This window comes from Pan troglodytes, chromosome 17 (genome assembly GCF_028858775.2).
Source record: "Pan troglodytes isolate AG18354 chromosome 17, NHGRI_mPanTro3-v2.0_pri, whole genome shotgun sequence".
Lineage (NCBI taxonomy): Eukaryota > Metazoa > Chordata > Mammalia > Primates > Hominidae > Pan > Pan troglodytes.
The window spans coordinates 56,161,109-56,172,091 of record NC_072415.2 but is presented as its reverse complement, the minus strand read 5'-3'; positions in this window follow the sequence as shown (position 1 = coordinate 56,172,091).

Sequence of the window (10,983 nt, the reverse complement as noted above, 5' to 3'; positions counted from 1 at the left end):
GCCATAGCTTTCTTTCCGGAGGCCAGAACAATTTGAGACCAGTGACATGGTCTGGGAGTGTTATTAGTCAGGCTGTTTTCACCTGTAATGAAGAGAAAATATTATTAAAGGAGGCTTAAACCACTAGTTCATTTATTATTGACTTGGCACGTCCTGCAGTGGGAGTAAGTATGATATTAGATGAGTTCAGAGGCTCAACAATGTAATCAAGGCTCCATGCTCTTTTCATCTTTTCACTCCTTTAACCACAGTATATGGGCTTCAGTTTTCTAGTTTATTGCCTCATGGTTGCAAGATGACTGCCCAGCTCATGAATCATACCCTCACATCATAGCATCCAAACAAGAGGGAAAGAAAGAGAGGAAAGGCTTCTCTGTGTCTTTTTTATCAGAAAGGAAAATTTCCCCTAGAAATTGCACCACACACCACACTATTCCCTAGCCTATAGGCATATCCTATTTGCCAGACCTGGGTGACATACTCATACCAGTGGGGGTCTGGAGGTCTAGTCTCTGCAGAAGATAAAGCCAGGAGTCCTTGGCAGAGAATGAATCAGTGCCCTGACCCCCCCCAAGGTCTCCATAACTCAGCCTTCAAAACACTGGCACCAGACTTTTCTCCTTCAGACAGGACATCAGAAGATAACTCCCCAGGCATTTCACCACTCAAAAGGAAAAACCTGAAGACACAGACCCAGGGGTTTCCCAACAAAGGGCCCACCAGGATCACCTTACACTGAAACTCAAAGTTGACGTGCCTCACTTACCTACTCAGAGTTTCCAATTAGCATTTTGGTTCCTTCCCATCCACCACTACATTTAATTACAAGGAGATGACCAAGGGTTATCGGACTTCCTAGAAAAGCCTCTAATAAGGAAGACAGAGACCACACAACCTGGAAGCAGCAGAGATGATGCAGGAAGAAGAAGAAGAAAAAAATGCTTAAAGATCATTAATATCTCTAGAGAAATAAGAGAAGATGTCACATACCAAGAACAGAATGTTATTTTAAAAAGAACATTGAGAGAACAAAAAAAAAAAAGAGTTCTTGGAAATCAAAAACATGAGAGCAGGCACATGAAATTCAATAGAAGAGGTGGAAGATTAACTTGGGGAAATCTCCCAGAAAGTAGAACAAAGAGTCAAAGACATGGAAAGCCCAAGAGGAGCTCTAGCAGGAGAAACAGGAGAGAGCGAGAGGAGAACACACAAAACAGAGATGATGAAATCCTTCTCAAAATACTTCCAGAATATTTCCCGATCTGGAAGAATATGAGTTACAGAACTGTTGTGAAAATGAGTTCTTCTGGGTCTTCATCTCTTGCATGCACCAGGATTCAAGGAGAATTTCACAGCATCCCACATTAAGTAGTAAGAAATGGCCTTTACTGGAGAAAGAGAAGACAAGGCCCAGGGTTGTAACAAGGGCCATGAAGACAAGGGATGGGAACCCCCGAGTCTCCCCTCATTCCACAGAGGGTGCTGCTGGGATGCAGTGTCATTCCGGTTCCAGGAAAGGACCCCATCCTCACTGTGGATTCCAATTTTATATCCCCCTTTACAGGCAACGGTAAGAAAATTGCCTTGTCTTGGGAGTAATAATAGGCTTCTAGGCATCGGGCAGTCCGGATCCAGGGTACTTGATGTTTGTCATTGTTGGTAACCAGCTGCCCAGCATCTGGAGGCCTTGGAGTCTGCAGGAACTTGTAGGCCCAGGCTCCCACTCGGGGACAAGGTTGGGGAAGGAAGATGTTGGTTCTGCTGGGCTCCTCCTACTGAGAGATGGGAACTTGGAGCCCAGCCGGCTTATGTCTAGGCAACCCAGAACAGGCTCGAGGGTCTTTTTAATAATTCTGCTCTCTGCACCATGAACACTGAGTGGCCCACTGAGCTTCCAGCACAGTGGCTGAAAACAGTTCCACTCCAATGCTGACCACTGGGAATTTTCGGAACACCGAGGACGAGGAGAAGATCCTATCAACTTCCAGGGAGAAAAGCACAGGTTACACATGAGGGGTCAGTGATGCCAATAGACTTCAACGTCTCAGCCTCCATACTGGCAGAGAAAAGGATGAAGCAAGACCCTCAATAGTCTAAAGAAACATAATTTCCACCCCAAAATTCTATATCCACACAAATTGTCAGTCAGGTGGGAGAAGATGTTATTCAGTCATGCAAAGTCTCCAAAAATTATCACCCCAATCCTTTCTTAGAGAGCTACTGGAAGTTATTCACCATTAAAACCAAAGAGGAGGATGCAGGTATCAAAATATACATTAAAGAAAAGCCAAGAGAATTTCCAGGAGGGTAGTACAGGGACACTCAAAAGGGGCAGTAGGCAGCCAGTCCAGACCAGCGCAGTCATTATTATGACTCTGCTGCTATGCCATAGTGTTAGCCAGATGATATGCTTCCAAAGAAACAGAGTAAACCAAGGAAGAGAATGCCATGAGATCCAGGACACAGAGGCTCCAACTCAGAGGAAAGGCAAAGGGAATTTTAAGAGTGACAGCAAAAGGAAGTCACAGGTTGACAACTGGATGGTAGGCCTAGAGAAGAGCGAATTCAGATTGGTGGAAAATGAGGTCTCCAGTAGGGACAATTCCAAGAAAAAACTGGAAATAACAGGTTACTTTCTATGATTGACTTTATGGAAAAGTATATGGTGGGAAGAATATGCAATGGGTACAAAGAAAGCTAAGCAAATGAAAACAACAAAGCAATTATTAACTTTGGGAAAAACAAAAGCAAAAAAAGAAAACAACATGTATTACAATACATAGCTGTGAATAAATTTTGCAAAGGCATGATAGCCTAGACTGAATGTTGATTTAAGCAAAAATTGTAAAATAGCCATATCGGAAGGATGGGGGAGAGGAAGGAGAGAGGAGAGAGAAGATTCTTTTGTAAGACCACTAAACCTCATCTATCACAATAAGAAATCAATAGGTAAGACCTACGATTAAGGAATCAAAAGATATCAGCATAGGCATATTCTTCAAACATGTAGAAGTGAGTAATTTCCAGAAGAAACAATGAAGTTTAGTACTTGCCTTTAAGGAAGAAGTGGGATAGTAGGGAAGAGTAGTGCCAGGAACTGTCACATTATATCATAACCCGCTTAGTACTATTTGGCTTTTTCATTTGTTTTTTGTTTTTTTGAGATAGGATCTCCTCTGTTTTCTAGGCTGGAGTGTAGTGGCACAATCACGGCTCACTGAAGCCCCAACCTCCTGCGCTCAGGTGATCCTCCCACGTCAGCCTCCCAAGTAGCTGGGACCATAGGTGCATAGGAGTCTCACTATGTTGCCCAGGCTGGCCTTGAACTCCTGGGCTCAAGTGATCCTTTTGCCTCAGCCTCACAAAGTGTGAGCCACTGTACCCAGCCTATTTGGATTTCTTAAATGGGTGTATATATCATCCTGATTTTTATAATTAACTAAACGATTTAAAGTACAGCAATATTGAAAGGCAATGACTGAAATTTTTTCAATGTCTGATTTGATTGACTGATGAGCACTGTACAAAGACTCATGAATTTGCTCTTACTTAGTATCTTTGGGTCTGTGCTTCTCCCCAGAGGGGTGAATATTTCCAAGGTATACAGTAAGCATTTGTGGACTGAAGTAATGAATCAACAAATGAACCAACAAGCTACAACCACCAAAGTCTAAGCATAATGTACTTATGGTCCATTATAGTGGAGCCCAGGAAGTCCCTTTCTCTCTAGGAGGTCTTGTGGTCCCAATTCCAGAACAAGGGACAGCTAACCCCAAGGCACAGATGCCTGTGTTTTTAGGGCCTTGATCTTGGTTAGTTGGACTTCTTTGGTAGAAAGAAACCAAGCCTTACCTAGACTACCTTAAGAAAGTATAATGTACTTATAAGAACCAAGTAGGCATTGGTGTTGTGTGGACAGAAGCCATCTGTTAGGGACTTGGATTAGTCAGCGTTCTCCAGAGAAAAGCAACCACTAGGATAGAGAGAGATATATCACAGGGGATTTATTATGGGAATTGGTTCATGTGGTTATGGAGGCCGAGAAGCCCCACGATCTGCCATCTGCAAGATAGAGAACAGGGAAGCTGGTGCTGGAATTCCACTGGAGTCCACAATCTAGAGAACCTGAGGAACTGATGGTATCACTCTCAGTCAGAGGCCAAAGGCCTAAGAACTTGGGCTCTGGGAAGTACCAGGGTCTGAAGATCTGAGAACCTGGAGTTCTGATGTCCAAGGGCAGGAGAAGATGAGCATCCCAGCCACAGAAGAGAGAGCAAGTGTGCCCTTCCTGTGCCTTCTCATTCTATTCAGCCCTTCAGCCAATTGGACAATGCCCTCCCATGTGGCGAGGGTGTTCTCTACTGTGTCCACTGACTCAAATGGCAATCCCTTCCAGAAACACCCTCACAGATGCACCTAGAAATAATGTTCACCAGCTACCTGGGCAGCCCTTAGCCTAGTCAAGTTGTCACCTGAAATTAACCATCACAGGGACCAAGGCAGGGGATACTGCCCAAGATCCAGTGGGCTCTCTGTAGGGGATGGTGGGACCCAGGAAGTCCCTTTTCTCTCTAGGAGGTCTTGTGGTCCCAATTCCAGAACAGGGGACAACAAACACCACGGCACAGATCCCTGTGTTTATAGGACCTTGATCTTGGTTAGCTGGACTTCTTTGGTAGAAAGAAACCAAGCCTTACCTAGACCACCTTAACAAAGGCGAAAGTGCTGGGCAGGAAACTGGGCCAGACAGGACAAACTGGGAAAGCCACTCCAGGCCACCCTGGGGACCTGCCCCTCTCTAGGGTCATGCCTTCCTGCATGCTCTTCTCTGCTCCTCTAGGGGAAGTGGACAGTGCTGAACAGCCTTGCTCTGCCTGGGGGAATTTCCAGCCATATGAGTCCCTCCTCCCCACTGCTGAGCTCAGAAACCTCACTTCTGCAGCCTCCTTGCAACAACGCCCTAAGCAGGTGACCTAGATTGCACCATTTAGTCTCACCCCAACAGGCTTTGACCAAACATGGGCACCTGAAGAAGAAAGTACCACAGGGCAGAGGCACCAGCTTTGGACAGTGGCCCTGGCTTCCTCTGTGGCATGGTGTGGGCTATCCTGCCTGGTAGCTGTGCCTGCAGCCGGCTCCCAGCCTGCCAAATGATTGTGTGGCTCTTGGTTTAGGTTCTCCCAGCAGCAGACACTGATTCAAATATCCAAGTGTAAGGATTTATTTGAGAGGAGATGCCAGAAGACAGTGGTAGGAGACAAGGGAAGGAAGGGAAGATAGGAGAAGGGAAGGAAGCTAATAAAGTTATCAAATGTGGCAGATTGTTTCATAGTTGTGACTTCTCCCATTGCAGTATCCTCAATTCTTGTTAAAGAACTTGATCGCCCTTCCCATCCAGAGGTGGAGTATATTTCTCCACCCCTTGAATTTGGCCAGTCTTGAAGACTCGTTTTGGCCAATAGAATATGGTAGAATTGGCATTGAGTGTGTTCTGGAACCTAGGCCTGAAGAAGCCCTGCCACTTTTGCCTGGGCCTTCTCGGAATGCTGCCCTGAGACCGTCATATAAGGAAGCCGGTCTAGCCTCATGCAGGATGAGAGATCACGTTGAGGGGAACCAAGGCACCCCGCCGCCCACCAGATGTGTGAGTGAGCCCGTCTTGGGCCTTCTGTCCTGGCCAGCCTGCAGCTGAACGCAGCTTCATGCATGAGCCTGGGCAAACCCAGCAGAAGACCCACCAGCTAACCCAGACAATCATGAGAAACAATTCATCATTATTACCTTAGGCCACAGCATTTTAGGATGATTTGTTCCATAGCAAAAGCTAACTGTTATTTTAAGCCAGTTACCACTGAGGGCAACCAGAGCCCAATCCTGCAGGGGAACTCTGGGAGACAGTGTAGACCAGGCCTCAGTGTTACCTCGATCAAGGGAAGGGAGAGCTGGGGTACTTATTCACCACCTCCCCGCCGATCATTGGTTGAGAGCTGCTCCACAGGCATTAGCTCCAGCACTTCCAGTTTGCCCCACACACAGGCCAAGCATGTTCCCCACGGCCAGTGAGCTGTGCATTGTCACAGTAAGCTGACTTCAGGGTGTGGCAGTGAATGCAAGGGCTCTGGCCATAGCACTAACAGGGCCTTCTCCAGTGCGTAGCCCAGAGCCCTTTGCAGAACCTTCTTTTCCATTAATTAAACTAGAGTCAATGCCTGTCAGTTGCCTCCTGGAACCCTGGCAGGTGAATGTATTTCTCCACTGCAGTCCTTCCTGGCTACCAGCTGACTTGGCCCCTCTCTATTCTGCAGTCCATTTTCCACAGTGGATTGGCTTTGCCAACCTCCGTTTCCCCAGACGGCAGTGTTCTTCCAGCCAGGTGGTCACGAAGTGGCCTGCACATGGGCTGCCTGCAGCCGGGAGCCTGATTGGGCCAAAGTTCAGTCGCACCCAGGGTCATGGAGTGTGTACAGGCACTATGGCCGATCTGCCCAGTGAGGTGGGGGAGAGGCATTCGTGTCTGGATTCCTGCCCCTGCCCCATCTCACTGTGGGTCTTTGCCCATTGTTCCTCAATTCAGAACCTTGGGGACATGGAGCTCTCCATCTGCAGTGGGGGTTCCTGGTACCCAAAAGTACTTGCCCTTCCTTCAGGTTCCCCACGACACCCCCAAACCCCCTAATGCCACATAGAAGTGAGATGCATGCCTGCACTCCAAACTGGAACCTGACATGCATTTTCCCACATACGTCACGCTGTAAATGGTGACCAAGCGCAGTTAATGTTGCATTGCTAATGATGAACTCCAGGAACACTATGAGTTAAATAGGAATTTGTGGACTGGCCTGAAAAACCAACCACCATTTATAACTTGGTTTCTATGGGGAAATGCATTATGAGTTCCAAACAACTGGCTCACATAGAGATTTCTGGAACACAGCCTGGTCGACACGTTGGGAACTGTAGGTGGCTTCTCAGTATACCCAATTAACATGGTCATTGTAGGCAGTTAACGGTGGGCTCTCGCTCCAGGCTTGGCGAGCCCTGAAGAAAGGTGTGGGATACTCCAGGCAACCTCGTGGAGTACTCTACTCCTTCCTTCTGGAAGCTGGAAGTGACCTCGGAGCTGAGGGGGACGCAAAAGGCTACCTTGCTCTCCAGGATAACATTCCTGACTGGCTCTCCTTATATGCTTCCAAGCCCAAGGACCTCGCTGCCTCACAGAGATTATGGGGCCACCTGTCACTATCCAACAATTCTTTCTCTACTAGGCTGAAATCTACACTTCTCTTTCTAATCCCCCCTACCCCAATTCCACCCTTCAAAGCTTGCTCAAGCATTAACTTCTCTGTGAAGCCCTTCAGCTGCTGTAACAAACAAGCCACAAATGTTTCAAATTAGATCTCCTTATTAAATACTGGACATTCCTGGCTGGCAGGCAGGCAGCATTTCCCACCTGGTGAGTTAGGGTCCTCAGCTCCTGCTAACCTGCCAGCCTCCCCTGGGCAGGTGGGAAGGAGAACAGAGAGAAGACATACCTGCTTCTCAACAGCCAACATATCTTATCTTGGAAGTGACCCAGTATTACTACTCAGTGTCATTGGCAAGAACCAGTCACATGGAAAAGTAATGATCATCACTCTTATTTGGTAGGCATTCAGTGTGTGCCTGGCTTTGTCCTGAGAACTTGACGCTGTTAACTCTATTAGCCCTCTTTCACCCTAGGATTGAGTTCTATTGTCATGCACTATATTACAGATAGGGACGTTGAGACCCTGAAGTTAAGTGACTTGCCCAAGGTCAGAACTAGGATGTGCAGGAGCTAGGCTGCAAATGCGCATACTCCGGCTGCAGAGCTGGAGCATACTGGAACAAACTGCCCTGCTTGGGACACGTAAGAGGTCTTCAGTCTTGTGCACTGTATTTATTGTAAAGACATACAGCACCCTTCCATTCAAGGGAAGGAGGAGAGGAAAGGGAGCATGAAGACTAGTGGCTTCTTCAAGGCTGGAGAGGAAAGGAAAGGCTCCCCTAGAAATTAAGGGAGCCTGAACCCTAACTTGGATGAGGGCCTGGGTCCCTCGCTTCCCGGGTGAGAAAGCAGCATTCCTGGGGCAGTGTGGGTCTAAGGGCTGTGGGCTCACCTCACCACCACCTGGGTGCATCCCTGTCAGCCACCTGTTGCCAGAGGGTGGCACAGCAGCTGTGCCCGAGCACCCCCCAACCCCACACCCAACTTCTGCTCTCTGCAGCCAAGAGGCTCTGAGACAGGAGAGGGGAGGCCAACCCGGGCCAAAGACCCCAGTGGGCTTTTCTGCAGGGACCTGCAGCAAATCCCCAGCCTCTATCCCCTTCCTCCTCCTCCTCCTCCTTCTCCGCCACATCCCACAGCATGATCCAGACCAGCTCCAGACCGGAGGCCCCTCACCCACCCACAAGGCTCCTCCTTTCCAACCAGTGGCCCCTGGGTGGCTGAGAGACCAGGGCTGGGGAAGAAGACTGGAGGAGTGTGGGCCCCACTGTTAGGTTGGGGGACAGGTGTGGGCTTAGGCTGAGATGGTGAAGGCAGACAGAGTAGGCAGGAAAGTGTTTAGGGGCCAGGCCCGGGATTTTCTTTGTCACCTCCCCCAAGAGCTCTGAGCAAGGAGCACCATGATCCGATTTGCCTGTTAGATCAGGCTGGCAGCAGGTAAGAAAAGTGAGGCTCTGAGGTCTTAAGAGGCTACTAAGATATTAAAATATACACGATAGGAAGATATGAGATTTGAGCCCCCCTTTTTATGTGTCCAGTGGCCCTGTAGTTGCAACTTTGTCACATGGACTCAAGAAAGCTATCTGGTCTCTAGCCCTGTAAAGGCTGCAGCTCCCAGCTATCACTTCATGAACACTCTATCCTTAGTCTGGCTCCCAGCATCTTCCAGTTGCTCCCTTCCTTGGCTTACCACACCCTTAATTTCAGGGTGCCCTGCACGAGCCCCTTATCCCCTGGACCAGTCCTCACCACCAGGCAGAGGAAGAGCTTTGTGCAACAAGTCTCTAACAAGGACTCAGGCCTAGGGCAGGCGGAGGGGACAGGTGCCTGAAAGATAGGCAGCATTCCCCTGCCCTCTGAAGGAGAGCGTGACGGAAGATGAAAGCTCCCCGGCAATGGGACCAGTGTGTACTGAGTGACACAGATGAGGGGCACAGACAGAGTCCAAACAGGGAGAGGACAAAGTGTGCCAGGCGTGTGGGGGGCTTCAGGGAGGAGGGTGGCTTGAGCTTCAGCTCTGATTTGAAATGCAACAGGACAACACTCTCCCCTCTGTCCCCGCCTCCATGGTGAGTCTTCTGGTGGAAAGATCCCAGCATCACCCTCCCCCTGCTCTCAGCACTTCAAAGCAGGGACCCATGCTGAAGGAGAGGCCCAGGCCCAGCTCTGCCATCCTCCCCATTCAGGGGCCTGCAGTGGCGTCTGGAGCCAGGGGATTTTTCATCAGCTTTTGCTCAGTAAGTAGCTCCCAGCTCTAACCTTCCCCTTTGAAATCTGCATGTCATTCACTTTCTCACCTACTCCACACGCACAGGCCTGGGCCCACCTGCACACCACCCACCCCCAACCCTCACAGTCTTTGTGCCCCGCCCCAGGGTGAGCATGACACAGATGCTGCAGTTGCCAGCCTCTCCCTCGGGAACCTTCCTCCAAGGGCCCCTATTCTCCCTGCCTACTTCAGGTCTCTTCACATAAGCCTTTGGTTAGCGGACCACAGCAAGTCACCTGACCTCTCAAGGCCTGCATTTCCTCATCCAGGGAATGGGATCATCATACCTACAGCTCAAATTGTTGTGAGAGGCACAGTGCCCAGCAAATGCCAGGACCTCCTGGGAGTGTGCACCCACTCCCTTCACCCAGGGGACAGATCTAGACATGAGCTCCTGAATCCCTGCCATCAAAAGGATTCAAATCTCTAGTGTCTTCTCTCAAGGTAAAGTCATGGCAGGGCTTGTCCTGATAAATATGATCTGGACTCCAGAAGGCATTGGTGGGAGCATGGGAGGGCACAGAGCCCTTCACAGAGCTTTAAAGCAAACCGGGTTTCCAGGTAACGCCACTTGCTCCATCGTGTCTGTAATCCACTCCCACCTGTGCAGGAAAGTTTTCATTTTCCCGTATGATTTTCTCTGGGGTTTATTTCTGGCTTTTAGTTCTATGCCTGTTCTGGATCCTGCAGTTTCCTCCTTGTGCTCTGTGTGCACCCCCAGTTCCATTGTTTGGAGTTAGTTCAAGGGTGGGGGGAAGTTCATCACTTCTATCTCATACCCCCAGGTGGCCCGGGGATGCTGATCGCAGCCTCCTGGCATTTAGCACAGTGTCAGATTCTTGCTAACTTGGTGCCCCCGCTGCACCTACTCTCAAAACCCTTTGCCTCCCATAGCACAAAAATGCCCAGAAATTCCCGTATGTGTATTCCCTAGCCATAGAAAATGGATATCGTAGAAAAACACTTCATAGCATGGAGAAATGTTCACTGTATGTTGCTGAGTGAAAGGGCAGGTTACAAAGCAGTACATTTAGGTGATCCAAGTTTTATTTTTAAAATATATGTATAGGCTGGGCACAGGGGCTAATGCTTGTAATCCCAGCACTTTGGGAGGGTGAGCGGGGAGATCACCTGAGGTCAGAAGTTTGAGACTGGCCTGGCCAACATGGAGACCAGCCTGGCCAACATGGCAAAACCCCATCTCCACTAAAAATACAAAAACTACCTGGGCACGGTGGCACATCTATAGTCCCAGCTACTCAGGAGACTGAGGCACGAGAATTGCTTGAACCCGGGAGGCAGAGGTTGCTGTGAGCCAAGATCGTGCCACTGCACTCCAGCCTGGGTGACAGAGCAAGACTCTGCCTTAAAAAAATAAACACATAAATAAAAATTTTAAAAAATAAAATACATCTACACACATATATATCTGAAAATAAGAAGCTACCATAGTGTTCATAGGGTTGAG